Source organism: Amblyomma mixtum, chromosome 3 (assembly GCF_055824585.1).
Source record: "Amblyomma mixtum isolate Tamu chromosome 3, ASM5582458v1, whole genome shotgun sequence".
NCBI lineage: Eukaryota > Metazoa > Arthropoda > Arachnida > Ixodida > Ixodidae > Amblyomma > Amblyomma mixtum.
In genome coordinates, this window is record NC_143014.1 from 349,579,695 (window position 1) to 349,592,742 (window position 13,048).

Sequence of the window (13,048 nt, forward strand, 5' to 3'; positions counted from 1 at the left end):
TTAATATGGATATACCATGGCTCGGATATCCTCCACAATGTCCTGCGGCAGATCCCTGATATTGAGGCCTTTTTCTATGATGCCAAGTATACAAATAGTCTTCAATGTAGGTTTAAAGTCCAGGACAAACAGATCACAATGGTCTCTAAGTGGGAACTCAACGAAGAGAAACTCGTCCATGTACACATAGTTCCAGCAGTTGTTTCTCGGACTCTTACCGCCAAAGACAAACAGCCTGTCACCAACCAGTACGCAGCACTCACTCCTTCTTGCACACGGGCCTGGCCGCTGAGTGCTTACCAAGCTCCACCGCGAGGTTTCGGGGTTGTACTTGTGGATGGTTCCATAATGGACCATCAGGGTCTCACTGCAGCCGCCGAAGATGTAGAGAGGGCAAAACGCATGTCTAGAACACGCTCTGAGCGTGTTTCGGGCGTATCGCGTGATAACTAGCGATAAGATATGGTTAAGAATTATCTGGATTTAAACATGTGCAGTTAAACTCCTAGAATTTCATCGTAATATTTTCCTTTCATGCTCGCAGCGGCTTTGGGAGCTCCGGAACACACAGTTTGGTTGTTCTAGGCATGTGCTTTGCCCTCTGCACAGTTCATCCCTGTAAACAAAGGAGGAGTGGCTTGCACGGCCCACGGGGAGCTGGCCAGTGGTCTCTGGGTACTCCCAGCTGGCGGTGACCGTGTCTAGGTAGGCCAGGCGGTGGGAGTAGACCTCGTTGCGAGTTTTGAGTGGTCCCTGAGCATCACTGCAGCCTCCCCACACGTACATGCGGTCCCCGATGGCCGATGCAGGGTGGAGAAACCGCCACAGCGGCGGCATGCCTTTGGTGCTGACAGGCTGCCACTGCATGCTCCCCAAGTCCAGGGTGTGCACGTCTTGCAAGAGACGATCCACTTGGAGGCCACCGAAGACGTACATGCGCTGGCCTATGACGCAGGCGGAGTGGCCGTCACGCGGCGATGGTACCTGGCCGCATACCTTCGGTCTCGTCCAGATCGTTGCGTTCGTGATAAAGCTGTACAGGGTGTTGCAGTGTCCACTGTCGTCTCTCCCTGCCCAAAGGTACACACGATCACGATAAACCCCAACAGTGTGGCCGTACCTCCTCAAGGGCACGTCCTCGGGGCTGGACTCCGTCTGTAGCGCTCTCCACCGCAGGAATACGGTGTCCAGAACATGGACGACAATGGGTTGGCGATTGCGGTAGACCTCACCCGTGCAATGCCCGCCAAACGAGTACACCTTCTCGTCGACGGCTACCGCCGCGTGGTTTACGTAGCGCGGTCCACCCTTCAGCCGCACCGTCCACATCTTAACATGATGACTTCCTTCGTGCCCGACAGCTGATGATGATGATGATGATGTCCTCAGGCTGAATGGCACGGCTGCTACACCTTCTTCTTCTTCTTCACCATATGAAAATGGCACATACCCACGCGGGGGGATTGGCCAAGGTACGGTGGTGAATGCCAAAATATGTATGAATTGTTGGAAATCTTTAATAATAAGCAAATTACATAGATCAGGAAACAAAATAAAATACGCTTTTGGACATTCAGTGGAATTTTATATGGATTTAACAGGGTAAGCGGCCAGTTGTAATGATGTGATCATGAAGGTAGCCGCAAATAGTGCTTAACGAGAATCCCGTGGCGCTCGCACCAAACGAGAGCAGAACTTGTAAAGACAAAGGGAGTCCTAACCTCGAAAGAGGGTCTTTTCTCTGTTTTCTCTGAAATGCGAACCGCCGGCAAGAGAGGAGATAATGGTCAATTGTTTCAACTTCTCCGCATGTGTTACAAAGGTTACTCGTAGCGAACCCGCATCTGCATAAATACAAGTTGAGGTGGGGGATTCTGCATCACAGAAGCGTCATGGACACTTCACACCGCCTTGTCTTACATGATCGAACATTCCATGGGAACTTTAAATGTTGAAAGTCCACTGTATTCAGCAACAGATCACCCAAGCTGGCTGAGATATGTTGGAACCGCTGGAAACGGGAGGTCTCCAACATAATAAGGTGCGGTACGGGATATAATACAGGGGCAGTGAGAGCTGACCTTGCCAATAAATCGGCCACCTCGTTGAAATAGATTCCCGGATGACGAGGTACCCATACAAAGCGGACCTCCCTTACTGTGCGCGGAACAAAAAAACCTAAGGGAACGCATCAATAGAGAGGTGCCGGAAGTTTGGACAGCGACTAAAACTGAAAGGCAGTCTGTAAGGATAGGTACCTGTGCTACATGCGTCGGAATTTTAAGAAGAGCCAAACTGAGAGCCAAAAACTCTGCAAAGAATACAGAAGTGTAATCCGGGATACGAACGGAATAGCTGAAAGCCAGATCCTGTGAATATATCCCAATTGCCGCCTTCTCACAGCTCCCGGAAGCATCGGTGGAGAAAACAGCATGATGAGGAAAATGCTGTAAGTGCTCAGCCAGAAGACCATTTAGGATATTTGCGGGCATGTGTTTTGCATGGGATGGAAAGATATGGTCGTAACAGAAGACGGGATCAGCCTGTGTGTCACCAACTCATTGCAAGCAGGTCAGATCGACCTGAAGCGAGGCCAACAGGTTCTGCGTAAACCTAACTTGCGGGAGCTGATAACGTGGCCAATGAGTAGAGAAAAACAGGTGTGTGTGGATAGAAAAATGGGAGCATTAACACCGGGGGCCGGGTCAAAAGACCTGGGGAAAGTACGCACAGTGAGTTGGTGGAAGCGGGAATATAGATCGGGAATACGGGATTCCAGATAAAGGAGAGCATTGGAAGCCGATCTTGGGAGCCCTCGGCATAGCCGTAGGGCACGCTTTTCCAGTAAGGCTAAAGGCTGCAAATTATAGTTTGCGCTGCCAGAGAACAAGACGCAACCGAATTCTAGAATTGGTCTCATATAAGCCTTATAGAGTAGCAATTAAGCAAACAAGGGAAGGGGAATGAGGGGCTCGTTATAAATATGAAAGAAGCCAACAGCCACAGAAACCAGGGGGCACAGGGGATTTTTTTTTAATTAATTTATTTATTTTGTGGTGTTGATCAATTTAGAATATTACTGAGCATGTCATCGCTTAAAGCTAATTGATTAGAAAAGCAGAAGAAAAAACAACCACTGCCGCCGGAGAGATCCGAACCCACGACCTCCGAATTACGCGTCCGGTGCTCTACCTCTGAGCTACGGCGACGGCTGTCAAATCTTCTGCTTTCGGGAGTATTTATGCTTACAAGTAACCTAACCTTGAGAGTGTTCATCAGCGCCACCCACGTTCATAAGCGGCGGACGTAGAACGTCCTGAGTAACCGCAGGTAGTGACGTAGAACGTCATCGAACGGAGAGGGTGGAAGCTGCGTGAGAACCCTCTTATGCTTCCTATGGAGTCAAGGCTGCCAGAACCCAGGCCCTCGCTAAGCAATTAAGCAAACAAGGGAAGGGGAATGAGGGGCTCGTTATAAATATGAAAGAAGCCAACAGCCACAGAAACCAGGGGGCACAGGGGATTTTTTTTAAATCAATTTATTTATTTTGTGGTGTTGATCAATTTAGAATATTACTGAACATGTCATCGCTTAAAGCTAATTGATTAGAAAAGCAGAAGAAAAAAGAACCACTGCCGCCGATGGGATCCGAACCCACGACCTCCGAATTACGCGTACGGTGCTCTACCTCTGAGCTACGGCGACGGCTGTCAAATCTTCTGCTTTCGGGGGTATTTATGTTTACAAGTAACCTAACCTTGAGAGTGTTCATCAGCGCCACCCACGTTCATAAGCGGCGGACGTAGAACGTCCTGAGTAACCGCAGGTAGTGACGTAGAACGTCATCGAACGGAGAGGGTGGAAGCTGCGTGAGAACCCTCTTATGCTTCCTATGGAGTCAAGGCTGCCAGAACCGAGGCCCTCGCTAAGCAATTAAGCAAACAAGGGAAGGGGAATGAGGGGCTCGTTATAAATATGAAAGAAGCCAACAGCCACAGAAACCAGGGGGCACAGGGGATTTTTTTTTAATTAATTTATTTATTTTGTGGTGTTGATCAATTTAGAATATTACTGAACATGTCATCGCTTAAAGCTAATTGATTAGAAAAGCAGAAGAAAAAACAACCACTGCCGCTGGTGGGATCCGAACCCACGACCTACGAATTACGCGTCCGGTGCTCTACCTCTGAGCTACGGCGACGGCTGTCAAATCTTCTGCTTTCGGGGGTTTTTATGTTTACAAGTAACCTAACCTTGAGAGTGTTCATCAGCGCCACCCACATTCATAAGCGGCGGACGTAGAACGTCCTGAGTAACCGCAGGTAGTGACGTAGAACGTCATCGAACGGAGAGGGTGGAAGCTGCGTGAGAACCCTCTTATGCTTCCTATGGAGTCAAGGCTGCCAGAACCGAGGCCCTCGCTAAGCAATTAAGCAAACAAGGGAAGGGGAATGAGGGGCTCGTTATAGATATGAAAGAAGCCAACAGCCACAGAAACCAGGGGGCACAGGGGATTTTTTTTAAAATTAATTTATTTATTTTGTGGTGTTGATCAATTTAGAATATTACTGAACATGTCGTCGCTTAAAGCTAATTGATTAGAAAAGCAGAAGAAAAAACAACCACTGCCACCGGTGGGATCCGAACCCACGACCTCCGAATTACGCGTCCGGTGCTCTACCTCTGAGCTACGGCGACGGCTGTCAAATCTTCTGCTTTCGGGGGGATTTATGTTTACAAGTAACCTAACCTTGAGAGTGTTCATCAGCGCCACCCACGTTCATAAGTGGCGGACGTAGAACGTCCTGAGTAACCGCAGGTAGTGACGTAGAACGTCATCGAACGGAGAGGGTGGAAGCTGCGTGAGAACCCTCTTATGCTTCCTATGGAGTCAAGGCTGCCAGAACCGAGGCCCTCGCTAAGCAATTAAGCAAACAAGGGAAGGGGAATGAGGGGCTCGTTATAAATATGAAAGAAGCCAACAGGCACAGAAACCAGGGGGCACAGGGGATTTTTTTTTAATTAATTTATTTATTTTGTGGTGTTGATCAATTTAGAATATTACTGAACATGTCATCGCTTAAAGCTAATTGATTAGAAAAGCAGAAGAAAAAACAACCACTGCCGCCGGTGGGATCCGAACCCACGACCTCCGAATTACTCGTCCGGTGCTCTACCTCTGAGCTACGGCGACGGCTGTCAAATCTTCTGCTTTCGGGGGTATTTATGTTTACAAGTAACCTAACCTTGAGAGTGTTCATCAGCGCCACCCACGTTCATAAGCGGCGGACGTAGAACGTCCTGAGTAACCGCAGGTAGTGACGTAGAACGTCATCGAACGGAGAGGGTGGAAGCTGCGTGAGAACCCTCTTATGCTTCCTATGGAGTCAAGGCTGCCAGAACGGAGGCCCTCGCTAAGCAATTAAGCAAACAAGGGAAGGGGAATGAGGGGCTCGTTATAAATATGAAAGAAGCCAACAACCACAGAAACCAGGGGGCACAGGGGATTTTTTTTTAATTAATTTATTTATTTTGTGGTGTTGATCAATTTAGAATATTACTGAACATGTCATCGCTTAAAGCTAATTGATTAGAAAAGCAGAAGAAAAAACAACCACTGCCGCCGGTGGGATCCGAACCCACGACCTCCGAATTACGCGTCCGGTGCTCTACCTCTGAGCTACGGCGACGGCTGTCAAATCTTCTGCTTTCGGGGGTATTTATGTTTACAAGTAACCTAACCTTGAGAGTGTTCATCAGCGCCACCCACGTTCATAAGCGGCGGACGTAGAACGTCCTGAGTAACCGCAGGTAGTGACGTAGAACGTCATCGAACGGAGAGGGTGGAAGCTGCGTGAGAACCCTCTTATGCTTCCTATGGAGTCAAGGCTGCCAGAACCGAGGCCCTCGCTAAGCAATTAAGCAAACAAGGGAAGGGGAATGAGGGGCTCGTTATAAATATGAAAGAAGCCAACACCCACAGAAACCAGGGGGCACAGGGGATTTTTTTTTAATTAATTTATTTATTTTGTGGTGTTGATCAATATAGAATATTACTGAACATGTCATCGCTTAAAGCTAATTGATTAGAAAAGCAGAAGAAAAAACAACCACGCATGCCAAAATTTTTGTTGCCTATCCGTGTCAGCCGGCCTAGAGCACGTTCACCTTTAATAACATTATTCTTAATATGCTGGCGCCAGTCCAATCTTGGGTCGTAAATAATACCTAGGTATTTGACCGACTCCTCCTGCGGAATTGGAGTGGAACGGTAGACTAGCGAGATGTACAAAGGGGTGTCTGGAGGAAATACCAGCACGCCACACTTGCTGACATTAAGTGATAAACTAATTTGGTCCAACCAATCTTCAAGAGCAGTCAGGTATGCCTGCAAAGACTGGTAAAGAGCATGAATGTTCTTTTCTGAGGCGAAAAAAGCTATATCATCTGCGTATACAAATACTGTAATGTTGGGATGAATGGGGATGTCTCGAACCAATATGTTAAAAAGCAGCGGTGGCAGAACAGATCCTTGCGGCACACCTCTGGATTGGACATAGGTATTAGAAGAGAAAGATCCGTCTGTACAGAAGAACATTCTGTCTTTTAAAAATTCACAAATCCAGGCATAAATGTAGTGCGGTGGATGTATCTGTGCAAGTTTGTTAAGAAGTACCCTGTGTTCCACGCTGTCATAAGCCTTAGCAACATCAAGTGTCACCAAGGCCAAAACTTCCCTCTTGCGCATCGAAAGTCTGATTCGTCTTTCTAGATCCACATGCGCGGTCCAAATGGAACCACCGCGACGAAAGCCAATCTGCGCAGAGCTGAGGCCATTTACGGCATTAACATGCTTTGTGAGACGACTATGTACTACTCTTTCGATCAACTTGACTAAATTTGAGGTTAAAGCAATTGGCCGTATATTGTCTAATTGGAATCCATTCTCTGCATTCTTCAAAAGCAAAATTATTTTCGCAATCTTCCAACTTTGAGGAATCCACGAGTTTTCCAATGACGCGTTGACGATATCTAGAAGATGAATGGTGAAGTCTTGCGCTTTAATCTTCAACATACCCACAGTAACCCCATCAGATCCAGGGGAGCAGAATGCATTGAAGAAACAATTGGTAAGAGCTCCGACACAGCAACCTCAGCATAGTCCGAGCTTGCGGCGAGTGTGTGTAAAGGTTCTGTTTTCTGCATCTGAAAACGCAAAGCCAGCCCCTGAGCGATTTGTTAAAGGTTTTGCTTAGCCTCCTGAGGAGACAACACTATTGACTTAGTGCAGTTGGCGGCCAGAGAGTTCTTATTGAGCGCCATGAACCTATACAGAGCCTTCCTATTCTGGGGACTTGAGAGATACGTATTTAAATTTTGATTATATTCCTCTTTGGCTTTTTTGACAGTTCATTTGAGAGATGCAGAGAACTTATAATTTATCCAATTAGCTGGGCTCTGATTATAGGAAAGGCTTTTCCAGGCAGCTTTGCGACGACGATAAGCCTTCTCACACTCCACCGTCCACCATGGAGACGGCTGTCTGTCAGGAGCTGAAGTGCACACAGAGAATACAGAATGCTCGGCAGCATCTTGCAGAAAGAAAAAGGATTGCTGAGCTCTTTCTGCTCGACTCGAGCTAACTATAGATCGAAGTGAGGCAGACATTAATTTTTTGTATGAAATGTGATTTACAAATTTCATTGTCGCCCCACTTTTTCTGAGGGGAGATGTTATAATGTTAAAGGTTATTGGAAAGTGGTCACTAGATGTACTCGAGTCCTCTGTTGACCATGCACATACCCCAACCCCACGAGTAACTAATGTTAAATCTATTACTGAACAGTAAGCTCCTCGCATAAAGGTTACAGCTACTGAATTGCAGCAGCGCACTGCATGCGTGGCCATCCATGACCAAAGAAGCTGGCCGCAGGAGTCTGAACTACTACCCCAGGTACTGTGGTGCGAATTAAAATCTCCTGCGATGACTATACTGTTAGAGTTGCTAAGTAAGCTATCCAAACTGTCTGTCCTGCGAACGCCTACAGGGAAGTAGACGTTTGCAATAGTAACTTTTGCGCGCTGTGGAAGTGAGATGTCGACTGCCAACAGTTCACAGTCAGGGAGGATAATTTTGTTCGAAATAAAGGCCCGCTGACACATTTTGGTAGAGGCCATAGTTAATAACCTGCCGCCCCTACCGGTAACGCGATCAACTCTGACAACACGGAAGTGTTGCAAAAGTTTTGTTTCTTGCAAAAGTGTTGTTTCTTGCAAAAGAACTATATCTGGATTATGTTTACGAAGAAGTAGTTCATGATCTGGAAGGGAAGAAAGTAGAGAGCGGCAATTCCACTGAATAACTTTGAGACCCGCCATGATTATTGACTGAGGAAAGAGGTAGCAACAGCCTCTTTCAGCACATCAGACCGGGGGATTACTTTTGAAGGTCCTTTCTTTGCTTTGGGTGCGGAGCAACTGTCTTCGAGGGTGAGGAAGGAGCTCGACGCTTCTGGGTAGGGCATAGCATTTCAACATCCGTGGTGCAAATATCGGCGCTAGACACACTGCCTGGGGCGGTGGTGGGAGGCGGGACTTGGGATGCGTCCGAAGGCGACATGGAGTGACTAGTACTAGCAGCACAAGTTGGGAGAGATGCAGACGTCGCCGCCTGAACAGATTATTGAGGAAGCGCAGATTGGCCTGCAACTAGCTGCGATAAAACCTCAGCAAAAGTGCTCAGCATTCGCTCGACGGCCACAGAAAGAGCCTGATCTACTGTGGACACAATAGAAGCAGTCACATTAGACTCGAGTTCTCCAACAGAAGATTGCGCACGGCTAGCGTATGAGCTATTCTTGCGGTCAAGATGTGCATAAGCATCAGCTCTCGAGCATCGCTTCACCTGGATTATATCTAACAGGCTTTGCTCGTCAGCGCGTTTCGAACAGTTGGCATCATCAGCTGGGTGGTTGGAGTTGCAGAGGCAACACTGGGGCTGATCAGAGGCGCAGTTGTCAGCTGAATGACCTTGACCACAAAGACGGCAGCGCCTCGCTGATTTGCACGCTTTACCACTGTGACCGAATCGCCAGCAGTTCGAACATTGGAGAGGACGGGGCTGCAGAGGGTCCACACGGTACACTATCGGCCAGACCTTGAGCTCAGAAGGACAGGAGGAGCCAGCAAAAGTTGTTATGACTGATTCTGTCGGTACGCGCGAACCATTTACTTCTCTACTGCACCTGTAGACAGCAAGAACCCCCACACCTGCATCTTGAAACTCTTCAAGTATTTCCTGCGGGGAAGATGCTGGGTCGACGCCACGAAAAATGCCTTTGGAGCAAGCGAGCTGTTCCGGGATGAAAGCTTTCACCGGCAATGAATCAAAAATTTTGCACTGTAGCAGGTCTGCGGCGCAAGCAATGTCAGAGGACTTGCAGACAATGCCTCTGCGGCCGAACGGTCGCACCTCAGAGATCTGTAAGTAGTGCTTGGTTAGAGACTTGAGCTCCTGTTGAAGAATTTTAGAGCTTTTCATCTTGATCACGCCCTCACCGATCGGTACGAGCGCCACAGGGATGACGTCAATTCCATTTTTCTTAAAAGATTCCAGCGGCAAGCTTTGGGTGGGCAAGCTGGCAAATCAGGCTGCCGACCCTCCGCCCGGGGAGGTCAGCGACATACCTGAGCCAAACGCGCCCTCAAATGCGCATTTACCACGCCTACAGACCTAACCTTAGACCTGGCCAAATCCCCCCACGTAGAAAGGCCTCACCAGTGAAGACCAGCCTGGCCACGAGCTGGGGTTCGAAATTCTTCTTCTTCTCTTTCAGTAAAATAGGGAGAAGAAGAATTTCGAACCCCAGCTCGTGGCTCGAAATCTCGTGGGCCTTTTTTCTATTCTCCTGTAAGTCTTGGTGCCAATGCCATATGGTGCAATTTTAGCCGACTTTGCGAATTTCACCTTCGACTTTCGGCTATTTCATCCCAGATATTCTCCAGTGTTGGCTTCGCCAAACAATCCTGGACACAGGGTTTTCAAGAGCACATTGTGCATCATCGGTGACTTTCATATCTCGAAGCTCCACCTGTGGAAACCACCCAGCAACGCAACTGACGAGGTGCTCCTGCACTACCGCGCCCCACCAAATCTGGTGCGAAGTGCGCTCTATGGAGGATCACGGCCTGTCTCGACGCGCACGCTTTTTTCTCACTGCACCACCACTGGTCACCGCGAGAGGGCACTGCGAGCCAACAGTCTGACAGTTGACAGCCGTGTTGTGCGGACGCATGTTTAGGCGCTGTTGCATAGGTGAGTGTGTTATTTTAATACTTTGAAAGTAGGGTGTGTTTAGTTTTTAGGCTGTTAGGATAAGTGCAGGATAAAGACTAGAATCCCGCTCAGTGACATATTAGTGGGCCGGGTCTATTCTAGTCAGCAGCTATAGTTTTTCAGTGCTTATTTGTGCGCCGACGCCAAGGTTCATAGCAGTCGTCTGAAGCTCGTCATTATGGACTTGATAGGTTCGCATCAGGTCTGTGGTATTAGAGGCCGCAGTATTCAAACACATATTCATATTGCACGTTCAGTATTAGAGACAGTATCAGATGAGACAGGCCAACTAGCTCTGGTTCAAATTGACTTGGTGAAGGCTTTGATAAAGTTCGGCACGATTTCTTGTTCGCGGTCTTCGAGTATGCAAATATTAGTGACGTCTTGCTCAAAGGCATAAGGCTGTGCTATAAGAACACCTATACAAGGGCTATTGTTAACCAGGAGCTAACGAAACCAATACCACTAGAAGCATCTGTTCGTCAAGGATGTCCACTGTCTCCATTTTTGTTTGCCCTATATCTGGAACCCCTCTGTCTCAGTATAATTAACAGCGCAGCTATCCGCGGTTTCTCTCTGGCTCAATGTGAAGTTAAAGTTTTAGCCTACGCTGATGATGTCGCCCTCTTTTGTTCTGACAAAAAGAGTGTGCTTGAGGCTCTAAACTTGACTAAACAGTTCTGCGATGTATCAGGCGCGGCTCTTAATTTAGAGAAATCCAAAGGCTTTCGGTTGGGTTATTGGGGAACTAGGCCAAGCCAGTTCGGTGGCATATGCTGGAACTGTAGCCCTCCTGAGTACCTAGGCGTTCCGCTGCACCAAGTTCGCAACAGTACAGCCTACTGGGATTCACAAATTGTAACTCTACGGCGGCAAACACAGGCTTTTATGAGTAGGGAACTCTCAGTGTTTGCGAGGGCACAGGTCTGTAACATATTTTTGTTTGCAAAGCACGCGTATGTCCTTCAAGTCCTGCATTGTGCGAGGAGGAAGGTGCAAGCAATACACAGAATATTTGCAACATTTGTTTGGCGCTGTCAATGGGAGCCCATGGGGTGTGACAACTTGTTCCTTCCCTTAGAGGGTGGTGGAGTGGGCCTTGTTCACCTGCTCGTGCATCAACTTGTTTCCCGTTTTTTCTTTTTCAAATCGGCATACCACCCGTTTCTGGTAGCTGTGCTCATTAGGCGGCTTAGTTTTCATTTGCCTTACTTATTCGCACCGACTGTGCAGGCTCGTGAGGGGACTTTATGGGGATTCCTGAAGGAGGTTGCTGACACTTTCAATTTCCTCACTATGCGCTTTTCTTTAGATTACCTGTATAGCCTCTCGAGAAAACAGATAACCCAGGCTCTCACTGAGTCTTTTTCCCTACACCATTGTATCGGCAGCCTTATCTGGGGTCTTTGGACATCAGTTTTCTAAAGCGTGTTAGGCGGATGTGCATTCAGGCAGCCGCTAAAACGTTCTTTTTCAAACTACACACAGCGACGCTGCCTGTCAAGACATTTCTTAATGTCAAGGGGATGTTTGTACCCTGGAATGTGAATTGCCGTCTGTGTAACGTGCCTGAGACAATTGATCATTGCTTCATCCTGTGCCGTGATGCCATGTTCTTTTGGGACATACTACGGAACCCTTAAGAAGGACATTGAAATTACACCATACACTATTAGATTTCTGCCTGTTGACAAAAACTCTGTTGTGCCTTATGATCTGTTTATGTTGATGAGACTATTCAGTCTTTGGAAAAGCCATATGATGGACAGACATGCCGAGCCACCAAGATCGTCCAAATCTGTGTTTCGTGAACAGTGCTTAGGTGAGGAGTGTACATGCTGCACGCGAAGAACCTCTAAGCTGGCTGCCGTGCCTAGATGCATGTGTGTACCTCCCTCAATTTTAAGGCGAAAGCCTTTAATGTCTCATCGTTGTAAGCAGCAGTTGTCGACACAAAATGTCACGCTTCTCAGTTGGTCGAAACGGTCGTGACGTCACAGTGCGCCAATTTCAAACGGAGCCAATTGTACTTTGCAATTGTACCATGCAACCAATTGAAGGGATCATATAGTGATGCTCCAAATAAGTGGGACTGAGCTTAGTTAATTGCTTAATTACCCAATTAGCCTAATTAACTTTTCTAGTCAGGCCATATAAATAAATAAAACCGAGTAAGAAATTGGTCGAGCTCGGGAATCGAACCCCGGTCTTCAGAGTGCGAGACGAGCATGCTATCCACTCCGCCATACCAGCTCGATGGTTTGGAATGAACAAAGGCGCGTCTAGTGAATACGGTGTTTTCGCTCACTGCAATCCTCCTCCCTTCCCTTCCGGCGAGGTTTAGCTGTCCACCGAGATATGAGAGAGAAATACTTTTCCTTTGCTCAAAAACCAATTTACCGACCAGGGAGGCTTAGAACCGAATGGGCGATGGCGTTCTATGGACTCTCTGGCAGCGTTGCAAGACGCTCTCGCGTTCCACTCTTAGAGGCGAAGCTTAACATCTTAGCCACATATCAGTGACCGCACTTTAGGTCAAAACAGTGCACCCCCCACCCCCTGAATTTTGACGGGTGTCCACCGAGATATGTGAGAAAGTTACTGCGTAATTTTCTTCCCTCAAATACAATTTTCATTTTCTTCATTACGGGCCATCTTTGTCTTTCTTCTTCCTCCCTTCCTCTACGGTGCGGTTTAGGTGTCCACCGAGAT

General features: G+C 47.7%; 1 non-coding gene and 1 pseudogene across 1 annotated transcript; both read right to left on the reverse strand.

Annotated features, from left to right (window-relative positions):
* LOC149356314 (kelch domain-containing protein 3 pseudogene) lies at positions 1–1,329 on the reverse strand (annotated as a pseudogene).
* A 3,793-nt stretch (positions 1,330–5,122) lies between these two features.
* On the reverse strand, positions 5,123–5,194 carry TRNAT-AGU (transfer RNA threonine (anticodon AGU)). Its single transcript has one exon. It is a non-coding gene; the product is annotated as a tRNA-Thr (tRNA).
* Between the last annotated feature and the right edge of the window lie 7,854 nt (positions 5,195–13,048).